Here is a 15,245-nt window from a genome sequence, read left to right as displayed (position 1 = left end):
AAATACACTGATTCACACTAGAAATGGCACTACTGACTCGAAGAGTTTGAGCAAAATCCAGGAGCTGGTGATGGACAGGGAAGCCTGGCGTGCTGCCGTCCATGGGTCACAAAGAATTGGACATGACTGAGCAACTGAGGTGAACTGAACACTAGGAGTTAGCATGGATTTACCACAGGTTGATACCAGAGGTTTACAATTTGTCTAAAAATATTTCTTTGTCATTTGTTGCCAAGGGGACAATAATTGCAATCTCTGTTTCAAGAAAGACTGTGTAGTATAATCCTATACTGCATAGATGTGTTTATGTTTGGATGTAACAGAGCAGTGGACACAACAAGTTAAAGCCCTTCTTCTTCTGTTTCTTAAATATTATACTTGGGCAGGTTGATTCAGTTTATTTCAACAAATTCTTTACTGAATTCCTGCTATTACCAAGTACCAGAGAAACAAAGCTCAATGAAATACAGTCCCAGAGAAATATAGATGTACATAGAATATTTTGAAATAATGTGAGAGAAGTCTTAATATATACAGGGTACTGTGAGTTTGAAAGAGATTCTCCTTATTTGGCTTGAGCAATAAAGGGTGGGCACGGCTTCTGAAGGAGGAGATGTCTAAGATGTTCCTTAAGGGAGGAACATGTGTGGCCAGGTTTGGGTGGAGAGAAGGTAATGACTGGTCAGAAGATGGTTCCTGCCATAGAGAGCATAAAGGTAGTGCTGAATGAACAACAGGGTGAGTGGGGGGAACCCTATATTATCCTGTATTAATAGTAAAATATGAGGTGTTAGGTTTCTGGGAGCTTGAGCAGGGCTAGCTCTGGAGGGCTTCATAGGCTGCTGTATTTGAAGAGTTGAAGTATGCAGAGAACAGCATTCATAGTCCAATTGACACTCATGTAACTCTGGTGGCAGTGTGGAGGGTGTATTTAAAGGAAGCAAATCCAGAGGCATTTTTAATGCTTCAGTCAGGCATGACTGGAACTTGGCGATGATAGAGTTAGGGAGAGGGAGGGCACAATTAGGAGAGAGTAAGGAGGCATCTATTTATGACAGTGCTTTTGTTGAACCAGAAAAAGTACAGCTTGAAGGGTGAGAAAGACCTGAATTTGAACTCCAGCTTCATCACTTCAGGATTTGAGCTGTTTACAAGTTATAATGTTCTGTATTTCTGAAAGTGAGGGTGACACTTCCTCATGTTATCATGGGGATTAGACTTGACCTGAAACAGTGCTTGAATAGCATGTCAGTAAATGTTACTAGTGTTACTGTTAAAATCTTCAAGACTTAGTCTCCTCTCCTGCATTATAGATTTGTTGTGATGTTATAGCAAGACAATATGTGTTAAAGGTGCCTAATCTTTTGGATAAAGAATTTTTTCAGGAAAAATTTTATGTGTTACTTTCCCCCAATTGAAAGAAAAATAGATTTGAACCTCATTTAAAAATACTATTTTTGTAGCCAGTGCAATTTACTGTTTTATGAATAAAAGCAAACCAGTGAGACCTTTGGCCACGGAAATGCTAGTAAGGATCAACCCTGAGAATTAGCTGTATCATTGCATCATCGTGATTGAGAACATAAGAGCAACGATCAGACTGACGGCTGATTGTGTGTCTTTAAGCAAATTAGCTTGCCTCTCTGTGCCTCAGTTTCCTGATTTCTAAATGTCTATAGACCCTAAAATATGTACGAGGGTTAAGTGAGATAATCACTCATGTAAACTGCTCAGCTGTATGCTGGGTACATGCTAAAGACCTCCCAAATAATGACTATTATTTTTTGGAGGGCAGTGTTCAAAAGAATGACTTTACATGCACTGGCTCTTTGTGGATGTTACTAGCGGGCCCCACTGGCAGATGGGGAATGCAGACTGAGAGCTGAGTTATGCTGCCGCAGGTCACACAGCAGGGAGGCACTAGAGCTGAGGCTAGAATTACTTCGTCCTCTTCAGTGTTGTATTTCCCGAGTCTGTTGTGTCTCCTACTAGGGCTTAGTTGGTGACCCTTTCTTGCCACTCCAATCCAAACTAGGTCTTCCTCTCTCCAAGGTTGAAAGATAACCTCTGCTTTATCAGAATGCAACAGGAGCTCTATAACATGGGCTCTGGTTTTCTGGAAGGGTGACCACTGCTTCACTCTGCACTGACGCTGGAGGGCCCAGCCTACGGAGGGTCTCAGCTGCTGTTTGGCTCCTCCTCCTATGGGCGAAGGATACTCTTAGCGAGTCCCCAGCTTCCCACTTGCACCAGGACCTGCTAAACTTGAGTGCACCTTCCCAGAGTCAAGGAATTTTAGTGATGCTCCTCTCAGGATCCCTAGGTCTCTCCTTCCTTCCACCTGAATAGCCTCCTTCTCTGTTTTGTGTGAACGGATAGGCTAGACTTAATTGCCATTTGAGTAGCGGCATGGGTTTCTTATTGGTGGTCACTGTGAAAACATTTTCAAGCCAAGATATTGATATATTTGTTATAAACTATGATAGTTGGGAATTCCCTGTTGTACAGTGGTTAGGATCCTGTGAGTTCCCTTTTGAGGGTGTGGTTTTGATCCCTGATTGGGAGACTTAAGATCCCACAAGCTACTCAATGTGGCCAAAACAAGCAAAACATACGTAATAACAATTAAGAAGCGGTCTGGTGGGCCCAGGTGGCACTCGTGGTAAAGAACTCACCTACCAATGCAAGAGGCATCAGAAACAGGTTTGATCCCTGGGTCAGGAAGATCCCCTGGAGAAGGAGATAGCAACCCACCCCAGTATTCTTGCCTGGAGAATCCCATGGACAGAGGAGCCTGGTGGGCTACAGTCCATAGGGTCGTAGAGTCGGATGCAGCTGAAGCAACTTGGCACACACCACACACAAGCAGTCTGGGAGATAACACCTGAAAGAATCTCATCTGTGAGTGGATATGCTCACTTAAGGGCAGACTCTACTTTTAAAGGTGTCAACTTTTCCCTTTGACAGATAAGGACAGGTAGAGAAAAACATGGAATTTGATTTGCTTTTCAGGTAATATATACATACCCACCTCATATTCAAAAATAAAACTTAGGAGAGTTGTTGAGGGCTTCATTAGAAGAAGTAACAATTTCCCGATCTCAACTTCTCCAGTGCATTTGAGCTCCTTCCTTATGTTCCATGATTTTTTTAACAGGCCTGTAGTCCAGTGAACAATGCAAAGAAATAGAGGAAAACGACAGAATGGGAAAGACTAGAGATCTCTTCAAGAAAATTAGAGATACCAAGGGAACATTTCACGCAAAGATGGGTTTGATAAAGGACAGAAATGGTATGGACCTAAGAGAAGCAGAAGATATTAAGAAAAGGTGGCAGGAGTACACAGAAGAACTGTACAAAAAAGATCTTCACGACCCAGATAATCACGATGGTGTGATCACTCACCTAGAGCCAGACGTCCTGGAGTGTGAAGTCAGGGGGGCCTTAGCAAGCACCACTATGAACAAAGCTAGTGGAGGTGATGGAATTCCAGTTGAGCTATTTCAAGTCCTGAAAGATGATGCTGTGAAAGTGCTGTACTCAATATGCCAGCAAATTTGCACAACTCAGCAGTGGCCACAGGACTGGAAAAGGTCAGTTTTCATTCCAATCCCAAAGAAAGGCAGTCCCAAAGAATGCTCAAACTAAAGCACAATTGCACTCATCTCACACGCTAGTAAAGTAATGTTCAAAATTCTCCAAGCCAGGCTTTAGCAATATGTGAACCATGAACTTCCAGATGTTCAAGCTGGATTTAGAAAAGGCAGAGGAACCAGAGATCAAATTGCCAACATCCGCTGGATCATCAAAAAAGCAAGAGAGTTCCAGAAAAACATCTACTTCTGCTTTATTCATTATGCCAAAGCATTTGACCGTGTGGATCACAATAAACTGTGGAAAATTCTGAAAGAGATGGGCATACCAGACCACCTGACCTGCCTCTTGAGATACCTGTATGCAGATGAGGAAGCAACAGTTAGAACTGGACATGGAACACCAGACTGGTTCCAAATAGGAAAAGGAGTACGTCAAGGCTGTATATTGTCACCCTGCTTACTTAACTTATATGCAGAGTACATCATGAGAAACGCTGGGCTGGAAGAAGCACAAGCTGGAATCAAGATTGCCGAGAGAAATGTCAATAACCTCAGATACGCAGATGACACCACCCTTATGGCAGATAGTGAAGAAGAACTAAAGAGCCTCTTGATGAAAGTGAAAGAGGAGAGTGAAAAAGTTGGCTTAAAGCTTAACATTCAGAAAACTAAGTGCGCGGAGCCGGCCTGACTGCTCAGGCCCCTTCTCGGCCCTGAGAGAGATCAAGAGGTCCCTCTCTGTCCCGCCACCCCTGATTTATTAAAGTGCAAATTGGCCTTTCTCACCTCCCTCAAGGAAATCGCTGCAGCCACCATTTGCCCATTTTCCTGACTCTGATAAGATTATCGGGCTCCTGTGAATGGCTTATGTCTAGGTAGTCTTTACCTGATTGTAAGACGCTGGTGCCATGCTCTGCTGGAGTTAAGATAAAACTCCTGAGCTAAAACTAGTGTCTGCAGTTCTGCACGTATGCAAGTCTTTGATCTAAAATTTGGTGAATCCTGTTAGCATATATATGTATGTTACCCCTCAATAAAGTCGTCGGAATCAGTCACAAGCTGACTCCGTCCCTCTCAACCCCATCTTTCCTAGTCTTTTATTTCTCAGGTGCTCTGGTGATTGCGTCCTCGACCTGTTCGTTTTGCCGGCAGGCCCGGCAACTAAGATCATGGCATCTGGTCCCATCACTTCATTGGAAATAGGTGGGGAGACAGTGGAAACAGTGTCAGACTTTATTTTTTTGGGCTCCAAAATCACTGCAGATGGTGATTGCAGCCATGAAATTAAAAGACACTTACTCCTTGGAAGGAAAGTTATGACCAACCTAGAGAGCATATTAAAAAGCAGAGACATTACTTTGTCAACAAATGTCCATCTAGTCAAGGTTATGGTTTTTCCAGGGGTCATGTATGGATGTGAGAGTTGGACTGTGAAGAAAGCTGAGCGCCGAAGAACTGATGCTTTTGAACTGTGGTGTTGGAGAATACTTTTGAGAGTCCCTTGGACTGCAAGGAGATCCGATCAGTCCATCCTAAAGGAGATGAGTCCTGGGTGTTCATTGGAAGGACTGATGCTGAAGGTGAGTTTACTCAAACTCATGCCCATCGAGTCAGTGATGCCATCCAGCCATCTCATCCTCTGTTGTCCCCTTCTCCTCCTGCCCCCAATCCCTCCCAGCATCAGGTCTTTTCCAGTGAGTCAACTCTTTGCATGAGGTGGCCAAAGTATTGGAGTTTCAGCTATTTCCCCACCTATTTCCAATGAAGTGATGGGACCAGATGCCATGATCTTAGTTTTCTGAATGTTAAGCTTTAAGCCAACTTTTTCACTGTCCTCTTTCACTTTCATCAATAGGCTTTTCAGTTCCTCTTCACTCTCTGCCATAAGGGTGGTGTCATTTACATATCTGAGGTTATTGATATTTCTCCCGGCAATCTTGATTCCAGCTTGTGCTTCTTCCAGCCCAGCGTTTCTCATGAACTGTCAGTATGGTTTTATCTCCTTTCTCCTGCTCATTTTTATGAAGATATTTTGGTGAGACAAGTGTTTGTAATTGAAACAAACAAACAAAAAGTTAAATTGGCCCTGTAAGAGAATTGTTCTGTATATCCATATCTACCTTCACTTTTGGGGCTTCCCAGTTGGTGCAAGTGGTAAAGACCCTGCCTGCCAGTGCAGGAGACTTAAGAGACACGGGTTTGATCCCTGGGTCGGGAAGATCCTCTGAAGGAAGAAATAGCAACCCACCCCAGTATTATTGCCTGGAGAATCCCATGGACAGAGGAGCCTAGTGGGCTACAGTCCATGGCGTCTCACAGAGTCAGACACGACAGAAGCAACATAGCACCTTCATTTTTGGTGCAAGAGAGGTTGCTTATAGAGTTCAGATACCTCAGTGATGTTCATTATAGAAGTCACTCATCAGTTGGAATAGAAAGGGAAGTAGCTTTAAATCCAATTTAAAGGGAACTCCTTTAAATCCAATTCAGAACTGCACCAACTTATGAATAAAAATGCTTCTTGCAGAAACTATCATGTCCATAAGTGTTTTTCTGAAGGCGTTTGTATGGTGATTTTGGTTGTTATCTCAAAATCAGTTGCTATATTTTATCAAGTAACTGCCACAGGCTCCTGTCTAAGTATAGCATTTTGGGTTACTGTATTACCAATAAGCAAGAATTAAAAACAAAACTCAACAACAAACTAGCCATCGGTCAAAAGTTTGTCATTAGTCTCCTCTTTGAAGGGGCAGCAAATGAGTTGCAGATGGACTGCTATTTACATACAGTTCCTCAGTGTACCCTGAGGGCTTGGCGGATGTTTCCTGCAGTGTCATCACCATGCAGTATTTAAAATTTACACTTAAAAGAGCCCTTGCTTAAGAGAGAATAGGCAAAAAGTGAATTATTCCTAGGTGGGCGGTCCGCAGAGTTGCAGGACTGTGGGTGGTGTGTTACACTTTTCTCTGGGCCAAGGTCATCGATCGTTGTTGTAAAGGGTGGATGCAGAGGAAGGAAAAGGTCTGTGCATTTATGTTCAGGAGTGTTGCTGGGCAGCCAGACTGGTTTGCTTTCTTTTTCTCCTTCTCCTCCCCAGAGCCCTGTCCTGCTATTGATACTCGGAGAATGAATCTTTAGATGGGGTCCACCATCTTCCCATTTCATTGGACTTGGTCCCCATGTCACTTCCTTAGAGACAGTTTTCCTGACCATCCTCTCCAAGCAAGTTCCCCTAACTGCTCTTGTTTTTTTCCCTTAAATATTTGCTTATTTGGCTGCACTGGGTATTAGTTGCATCGCACAGGATCTTTGCTCTTTGCTGTCACTTGCGGGATCTCTCAGTTGTGGCAAGTGAACTCTTACTTGCAGCATATGGAATCTACTATAGTTCCCTGACTAGGGATCGAACCTGGGCCATCTGCACTGGGAGTATGGAATTTTAGCCATTGGACCACCAGAGAAGTCCCTCCCTAACTGCTCTTTACTGTCACACTCAGTCATTTTCTTCGTATCATCTACCACAGGTTTTGTTCATGTGTTCTCAAAAAAAAGATCTGTCACCCATTTTGGGCTATAACCTCCAGAGTTTACGTATTTGTCTCATCACTGTTCTTCCACAATAGAATATTGAAAAGAGAAGGCACTCGATAGAAGTAAGGGTTTTATAGAACTAACATCCCTTAGGTTAGAACTAACAAGACCCTTAGGTCAGAACTAACAAGACCCTTAGGTCTTTATTTACCTTATTAATGTTGTTTGTTGATAACTTCTCAAAACTGATGAAATTTAACAATAATACTATGTTACTTTAGTGGGAAAAATTCTTTTCTCAGCGTCTTCTTTTTTTTTTTTTAACAGCTAGCATAGAGTTCCTTTAGGAAAGAAAAATTTTCCACTAGAAAGATGGCTATGTAGTCCACTATGGGGGGGTGGAAACATCAGGGCATGGTTTACGATAGTAAAGTGAAACAAATCGCTGGATAAAATACTTTACATAAGATGTTAATAGTAATCTGAAGTTGGAGAAGGCAGTCATGCAACATGGTGCAAATCAGGTCTCTTTAAAAAAGTGTTTAACAAGTTAAGGAGGTGTAATAGTTTCTTGTTGCAGGACTGCTGAAGTCTTTAGAGAACACAGTTGTCTAATATCTGGTGTTAAGACACTTGTTCTGACATAAATCACTTTTATAGCTTCAAACTTTGGAAGAGTCAGCTGCACTCACACACTTTGGGGAGAAGCTTGGGAAGCCCAGTGAAAGGGGGCTGTATCCGTGTGTGATTACCGTGGGACTGGGAGCTGCAGCAGCTCCAGAAGTGACAGGTGGGTATAACTGAAGTCTCAGTGGCCTCATCTATCGCTTTAAGTTGTACCTTAAGTTCACATCTTGAAAACATTCTTGACTGGTTACTTTGGGGCTTCCAGAAATATCTATCTTGCATTGAATGCTGCAGAAAGTTTCAGACGCATAATGCATACATAGAATGTAATCACTGGTTAAAAATAAAGTGTTTGGTATTTTTAGTGACATGTTAAAAAAAAGCAAATGTGTGAGTATTTCTGATTTCTGTTTTTAATGGTGGGAAATCTTGTGTTTTCTATTTCAACTATCTGTTTCTAGTTACCACAGTCAGTTTCCCAGGGGAAGGCTCAGGACTCTGTGCATCCTGTGAGGGAAACTGGCTTCGGCCGGGGTGGGAGGAGAAGGTGAAGCCGTGAGAAGCTGAGCTGGGTCCCTCCTGTAGCCGGTCTTCTGCTCAGGATTCCTGGAGGAAGGGGGCTCCTAGGTGATTCCGGGGGCTCTCTTTTGGGACCTTAATCTCTGGAGTATTGTTTCTTTATTTTTGTTATCATTGAGAGTGTGACTCAGATCTGTACCTTTTTCAAAGCCAGTCAAGTTCGGGGAGACACCTGCTAAGTACAGTATCCACACACCTGAAGGCAATTACTTTCACTATGCCAGACATGCAATTAAGGAGTGAATGTTGTGTGAATCATTAGTCTTCCTTCCTTGAGATGTAAAAATGAGCAGTGACAACTCAAACTCTTTAACCTTTTTGGTTTAAAAATTATAGGATGTTAATACATTGTTAAAATATTTAAATCCATAAATTACCAGTTACTGCCAAACCACAAGTGAAATTGTGCTCTTGCTTATACAAAATGAATCTGATTGTACTTTTAGAGTTTTGTGGGCTTGATGACTTGCTCTCTTAAACCTTAGAGGGAAGAAAATTCCACTCTACAGTTTTGCAGAAAGTCTTGTTCTTTGAGATGCCTTTGGTACATGGCTGGGATATAGATTCAGGGAGACCTTTCCAAATGGATTTAGAGCAGGTTCATATCTGGTTCTTCAGCTGAGCTTATATCTTTTTGTAGCTTCTCTTAAATTACCCAGTATTGCTTTGGTTGCCCCGTGTCCTAAAATGTGTTTATGCACCAGAGTCATTTCTGCTCAGTTGACCTTCAAAAAAAAAAAAAGTACAGGAAGGTAGCAATGTTAGAGGTAAAGAACACAGGCTTCATGCTTTGGAATCAGACACAGTTGCCTTATTATGTTGCTTAATAGCTATGAAGATCACTTTGCATAACAGGAGAAACTTATATTTAGGATGACTTCTACATTAGCCCCTGTGGCTTAAATGGCAATTATGGATACATTTTGGAAGTTGAATAGTTACAGTAGGCAATTTAGCTTTTAGGATATTAGTTTACTACTCTTTCTTTATCTGCAGCTCTGTCTACAATGGCAACCCACTCCAGTGTTCTTGGCTGGAGAATCCCAGGGGCGGGGGAGCCTGGTGGGCTGCCATCTATGGGGTTGCACAGAGTCGGACACGACTGAAGCGACTTAGCAGCAGCAGCAGGAGCTGTCTACATAAAACATCTTTCTCTTTCTAGTTTATTTGCCTAGATCATCTCTCATTCCTTCAAGCTGCATTTTAACATGCTGGTTTGCAAGGAGCTTTTCCTGACTTTCTGGTCTCTACTATATGCCTGTTTTATCATGCCCAGTTTCATGCCCTAACATATGGTGCTGCAATTGTTTCTTGACGTGCAACTTCCTCCAGTTATCTCTGAACTTGTGAGCACAGAGATTATTATTATCATTTTATTTTTATCATTGCATCCTCCATGTCAATCACAGGCATCATTCTGGTCTTCTGGTACAGAGTCAGCTCTTGATAAGTATTGATTTAATAAAATTACTTATTGGTTCTTCAGGTAGCATTTACATCTCCAAGGGGAATAATCACCCTTTATTTAAGCAACTTACCAGTGCAAATCACATCTTTACTTCCAGCTTTATGATATGCTTTTAATAGAGGAATTATGAATGTTAGATAAGAAAGAGGATTTGGAATTCATGTAATTCAGTAAAGGAATTTTACATAGAAAGAGACCAAAGTCCAGAGAAATCAATCAATTTATCTGACATCATAGAGCTTGTTAATGGCAGAACCAGTATTTTAGAGAGGGAGGCAGTGTTCAAAGGTGAATGCTTATGGCTTTGAGGTCACACCTGTGTTGAACTCTGTTTTAGCTCCTTTACATTGTTGGCACTGTTGGCATTGGCTAAGATACTGACTTGCAAACCTTGGTTTCTTCACCTCTGATTTGAAGAGGGTGTTTAGGAAAGAGAGTGAGGACAGAAAACTTCTTATGGGGATTATATGAGTTAACATATGAGAATGTGTTGCACAAATTGTGTAGAACTATATAGTAATAGCCATGACTACTTAGACTTAGGATTCTTTAACAATCATTGATGCTGCCTCTGACTCTGAGGGAAACACTTCAAGTCTTTGAACTACTGTTTAGTTCCCAGTAAATAGGTGTGAAGAGCCTTTCTTGTTTTAATAAAGACCTTTGCTGTTAAGTTAGAAGTGCTCCTTACAAACACCTAATAAGGAAACAGCTACCAGTTTAACTTGTATCGAGTCTCTCTCTCCTTCCCATCAGTTTAATTTTCTGACCTCCACATTGTTAAATAGTATGTGCTGTCTCGATTCTGACCTGTAAATAACAAGCTGTCATTTATGAATTCCTTCCTAAATTAAGGATAATTACAAATACTCATTTTCTTGTGTTTACTGTTTACAAGTAACTGGAACATAGATTATTTTTGGACTATTACTTTGCCATACTAAAATAAAGCTGACATTTGATTATCATGCTAAGCTATTCTGAACACCGCTTAGCCATCAGACCTCTCATGCGTGGGAGCTGTGCTAATACATAAATATTGAGGACTGACATTCCAAGTTAAGGCTCATATTTGCTCCGTGGCAGATGTGATAATAAGGGGAGGAAAAAAGGAAGGCATAAATGGAGTGGAGAGTCTGGCCTGAGGCAAAGCTGTAAAGCAGGTCAGGTTAATCTTCACATGTTTCTCAGCTGTCTTTACCCTTCTATCCCTTGAACACCCTCTCTGAAGAATTTTTTCTCCTAGATTCCTGTAGCCACGCTGCCCTGGTTACTCAAAGCTTGTTACAGCTCTTTATAAAAGCAGCTGGTTCTTTTCTGCCTGGCAAATGGAAGACTGCTCCCCCTCTGCGCTGGGCTCACCTTCACTTTTCAGGCAAGGTATTGATTGTAACAGTGTTCTTTCTGCGTACATGCTGCTACTTTTGCTATCAAGTACAAAGCAAAGCAGAAGTATTAACAGTTCAGAACTCTTCTGGTCCTTTACTCCCCAGAAGGTTCAGGATTGTTTTTTAATTAATGTATCTAATGTTATGGAAACTCTAGAGAATATAAATCTGCTTCCTTTTAGTTGATACTTTTCGTTTTAATTCTTTACTACAGAGGCAAAAATTTAGCCTAATCTTTCTGCCGATTGATGAAAGTGTGAAAGTGTGAGTTGCTCAGTCGTGACCAACTCTGTGTGACCCCATGAACTGTAGCCCGCCAGGCTTCTGTGTCCATGGGATTCTCCAGGGAAGAATACTGGAGTGGGTTGCCATTTCCTCCCACAGGGGATCTTCTCAACTCAGGGATGGAACCTGTCTCCCGCATTGCAGGCAGATTTTGTACAGCCTGAGCCACTAGGGAAGCCGATTAATGTATCTGATGTTAAGGAAACTCACGAGAATATAAAGCTGCTTCCTTTTAGTTGATACTTTAGTTTTTAATTCGTTACTCCAGAGGCAAAAAATTAAGCCTAATCTCTCTGCCAATTGATGAATGTTCATTTATTTGCAGGAGGAGGTGGCTACAGTCTTTCATAAGGCTTCTTAGCTCATTTTTAAATATCAACTTGTTTTTCCTTAGCCAGTAAGGAATAAGTGGCTAGCAGTTCCTTAGCTAGCCTGTTTCTTTCCTTTTGGAGGGTTTCCTCAATGTGTTTCTAGTAATACAATGGCTAGAGACACATTTATTTTTGAAGCCCTTGCCCTTGAATTATTTGTGCAAGAAGCTGATGTTTCTCTTTCACTTTTGCTGACTCTCTGTGTGTCCTTATCTCTTTTTTGCCTTCTCCATTGCTTTCTTTTCCTACTGAATCTTCTTTTTGTTTATTTTTAGTCATTCTCAGAGAGCCAAGCAAAATTTCCCTTAAATAATTTTCTTCACATGTACTTTTTTGTTCTTTCTGTTCATTGTTAATTATACTTTCATAAAAGCAATGCAACTCTATTGAATAAATAAATTAAAAATATATGAACATTAAAAAAGTTTCTAAGAGATAAGTAAAAAATCTTAATGTCTCCTATTGACTTCCTATTATAACTCCCTAAGATAAACTCTGTTGACTGTTTCTTGTGTGTCCTGCCAGACCTTTATTATATCAATCAAGTAATACATACTGAATCCAAATTTCAAATAAAAACCTCTGGTTATGAAAATATCTCACTTGAACTTTTGTACCTCAGTTTAACTTCTTCATGGAGCTCCCATTGTCCTGCTTATCCCTGAGTTCTGGGAGGCTGAATAGTGTTAAGGGCATTTCATCTGGATCACAGTCATCTTTCTATACTGGTCCCTACCTTTTCATTCTTTTTATTTCTTTGGTTATCAGCATGGCTCTATCTGGTCATTTCTTCTCATAAAATGTTTGCCTTATACTTGGGCTTTTGCATTGAATACAAAAAGCCAAAAAATTGACATTTTTTTATTCCTGTAGATTCTTCTGCATTATCCTCTTCTGGAGACATAGAACACTCCAGCTGCTGCCTAAAGGGGGATAAATGTCAGAGAGTAAAAGCAAATATAAGAAAAAAATATTACCTAATAAGTGTAAATATGTTCACTGACCATTCAATGGGAATTTTCCTGATGCTTTCTCAGTATATTGAGAAAGATTAGGATAATAAACCATGATGTAATGGCACATTCCACTAGCCTGTGGACCTCCCTCTCAGCATCCAGTCCACATAAGCAAAATGCCGAAATTCACCGGAGAATTTATTGAAGAAAGGAAATTTATAAGAATAACAAGTACTTTGGCTTCTGTAGGGAAAATATATTTGTTCTCTGGAGTCTTTCAAGATGTTTTCTTTGTTTTTTTGTCTTTGGCTTTCTATACTTTGAGTATGTTGTGCCTGGGAGGAGATTTTTTTTTTTTTAGTATTTATTCTGCTTGGTGTTCTCTGAGCTTCATGTGTGTGTTCTTTAGTGTATGCCATTAGTTTGGGAACATTCTCAGCCATTATTACTTCAAATATTTCTTGTTTCTTTTCATGTAAGTATCATGTACAGGCCTTCATATCATGCACAATTTACATCTCTTGTTAATTATCACATAGTTCCTGGATATACTATTCTGTTTCTTTTTCCATTAATTTTTATGTTTGCATTTCTGTTTGGGAAGCTTCTGTTGACATGTCTTTTATGAGACTGGTTCTATCACTATTCTACTAATGAGCAAAGACATTCTTTTGTCGTTGTTCATCTTCAGTCCCTCAGTTGTGTCCAACTCTGTGACCCCATGGACTGTAGCACTCCAGGCTTCCCTGTCTTTCACCATCCCCCGGAGTTTACTTAAACTCACATGCATTGAGTCAGTGATGCCATCCAACCATCTCATCCTCTGTCGTCCCCTTCTCCTCCTGCTTTCAGTCTTGCCCAGCATCAGGGTCTTTTCCAATGACTTGGCTCTTTATATCGGGTAGCCAAAATATTGGAGTATTAGCTTCAACATCAGTACTTCCAGTAAATATTCAGGGTTGATTTCCTTTAGGATTGACTGGTTTGATCTCCTTGTTGTCCAAGGGACTCTCAAGAGTTTTCTCCAACACCACAGTTCAAAAGCATCAGTTCTTCAGCACTCAGCCTGCTCTAATAATTACAAAATAGCTGATCCTTATTCTGATGCCTGCTGAGTCTCTTCAGACTGTTTTCTCTTGCCTTAGCATTCCTTGTAATTTTTTGTTGAAAACTGGACATGGTCTAGCAAGTATTAGGATCTAACGGGTAACTAGGCGTTTAGTGTTAGGTTTTGTGTTAATCTGGCTAGGTGCTGACTGTGTTTAATTTTTCTTAGCTCTAAGTGCCAGAGGTTTCAGTTCCCTTTAGTTTCTTTGTCCTTCACCCCCCACCTAGTTCTCTTTGGATTTCCCCAAGAATTCCTTTTTAAATGTAGTCTGTGTCCTGCAACTCTCTCGGTTGTAATTCCGCTTTATTGTACTGAAATCCTGTTGATGCACTGACAGGTTTTGGAGAGGGGCAGCGGTTACGCTTGTGGCTCAGCTGGTGAAGAATCGGCCTGCAACGCAGGAGACCTGGGTTTGATGCCTGGTTTGGGAAGACCCCCTGAAGAAGGGAAAAGCTACCCTCTCCAGTACTCTGGCCTGGAGAATTCCATGGACTGTATGTATAGTCCAGTTCATTTTAGTTCAGTCACTCAGTTGTATCTGACTCTTTGTGACCTTATGGACTTCAGCACGCCAGGCCTCCCTGTCCATTACCAACCCCGGAGTTTACTGAAACTCATGTCCATTGAGTCGGTGATGCCATCCAACCATCTCATCCTCTGTCGTCCCCTTCTCCTCCTGCCTTCAATCTTTCCCAGCATCAGGGTCTTTTCAAATGAGTCAGCTCTTCGCATCAGGTGGCCAAAGTGTTGGAGTTTCAGTTTTAGCATCAGTCCTTCCAGTGAATGTTGAGGACTGATTTCCTTGAGGATGGACTAGTTGGATCTCCTTGCATTCCAAGGGACTCTCAAGAGTCTTCTCCAATACAACAGGTCGACAACATTTCTTCTGTGCTCAGCTTTCTTTATAGTCCGACTCTCACAGCCATACACAACTACTGGAAAAACCATATCTTTGACTACCTGGACCTTTGTCAGCAAAGTAATGTCTCTGCTTTGTAATATGCCATCTAGATTTGTCATAGCTTTTCTCCCAAGGAGGAAGTGTCTTTTAATTTCATGACTGCAGTCACCATCTGCAGTGATTTTGGAGCCCAAGAAAATAAATTCTGTCACTGTTTCCCTTGTTTCCCCACCTGTTTGCCACGAAGTGATGGGACTGGATGCCATGATCTTTGTTTTCTGAATGTTGACTTTTAAGCCAACTTTTTCACTCTCCTCTTTCACTTTCGTCCAGAGGCTCTTTAGTTCTTCACTTTCTGCCCTAAGGGTGGTGTCATCTGCGTATCTGAGTTATTGGTATTTCTCCCCGCAATCTTGGTTCCAGCTTATGCTGCAT

The 15,245-nt window shown here is 41.3% G+C and overlaps 1 protein-coding gene and 1 long non-coding RNA gene across 2 annotated transcripts in view; one reads left to right on the top strand and one right to left on the bottom strand.

Annotated features, from left to right (window-relative positions):
• LOC122673217 overlaps window positions 1–15,245 on the bottom strand; it is a 499,807-nt gene that overhangs the window by 310,065 nt on the left and 174,497 nt on the right. The gene's annotated exons all lie outside the window — the stretch shown is intronic.
• Window positions 7,809–15,245, top strand: part of LOC122673617 — a 74,961-nt gene continuing 67,524 nt past the window's right edge. Inside the window, exon 1 of the long non-coding RNA XR_006334750.1 lies at window positions 7,809–7,917. This is a non-coding gene — a long non-coding RNA (uncharacterized LOC122673617). The remainder of the gene's footprint in view (window positions 7,918–15,245) is intronic.

Source organism: Cervus elaphus, chromosome 17 (genome assembly GCF_910594005.1).
Source record: "Cervus elaphus chromosome 17, mCerEla1.1, whole genome shotgun sequence".
Classification (NCBI taxonomy): Eukaryota; Metazoa; Chordata; class Mammalia; order Artiodactyla; family Cervidae; genus Cervus; species Cervus elaphus.
The sequence above is the reverse complement of the archived record's forward strand: the minus strand, read 5'-3'. Positions and strand labels throughout refer to the sequence as shown.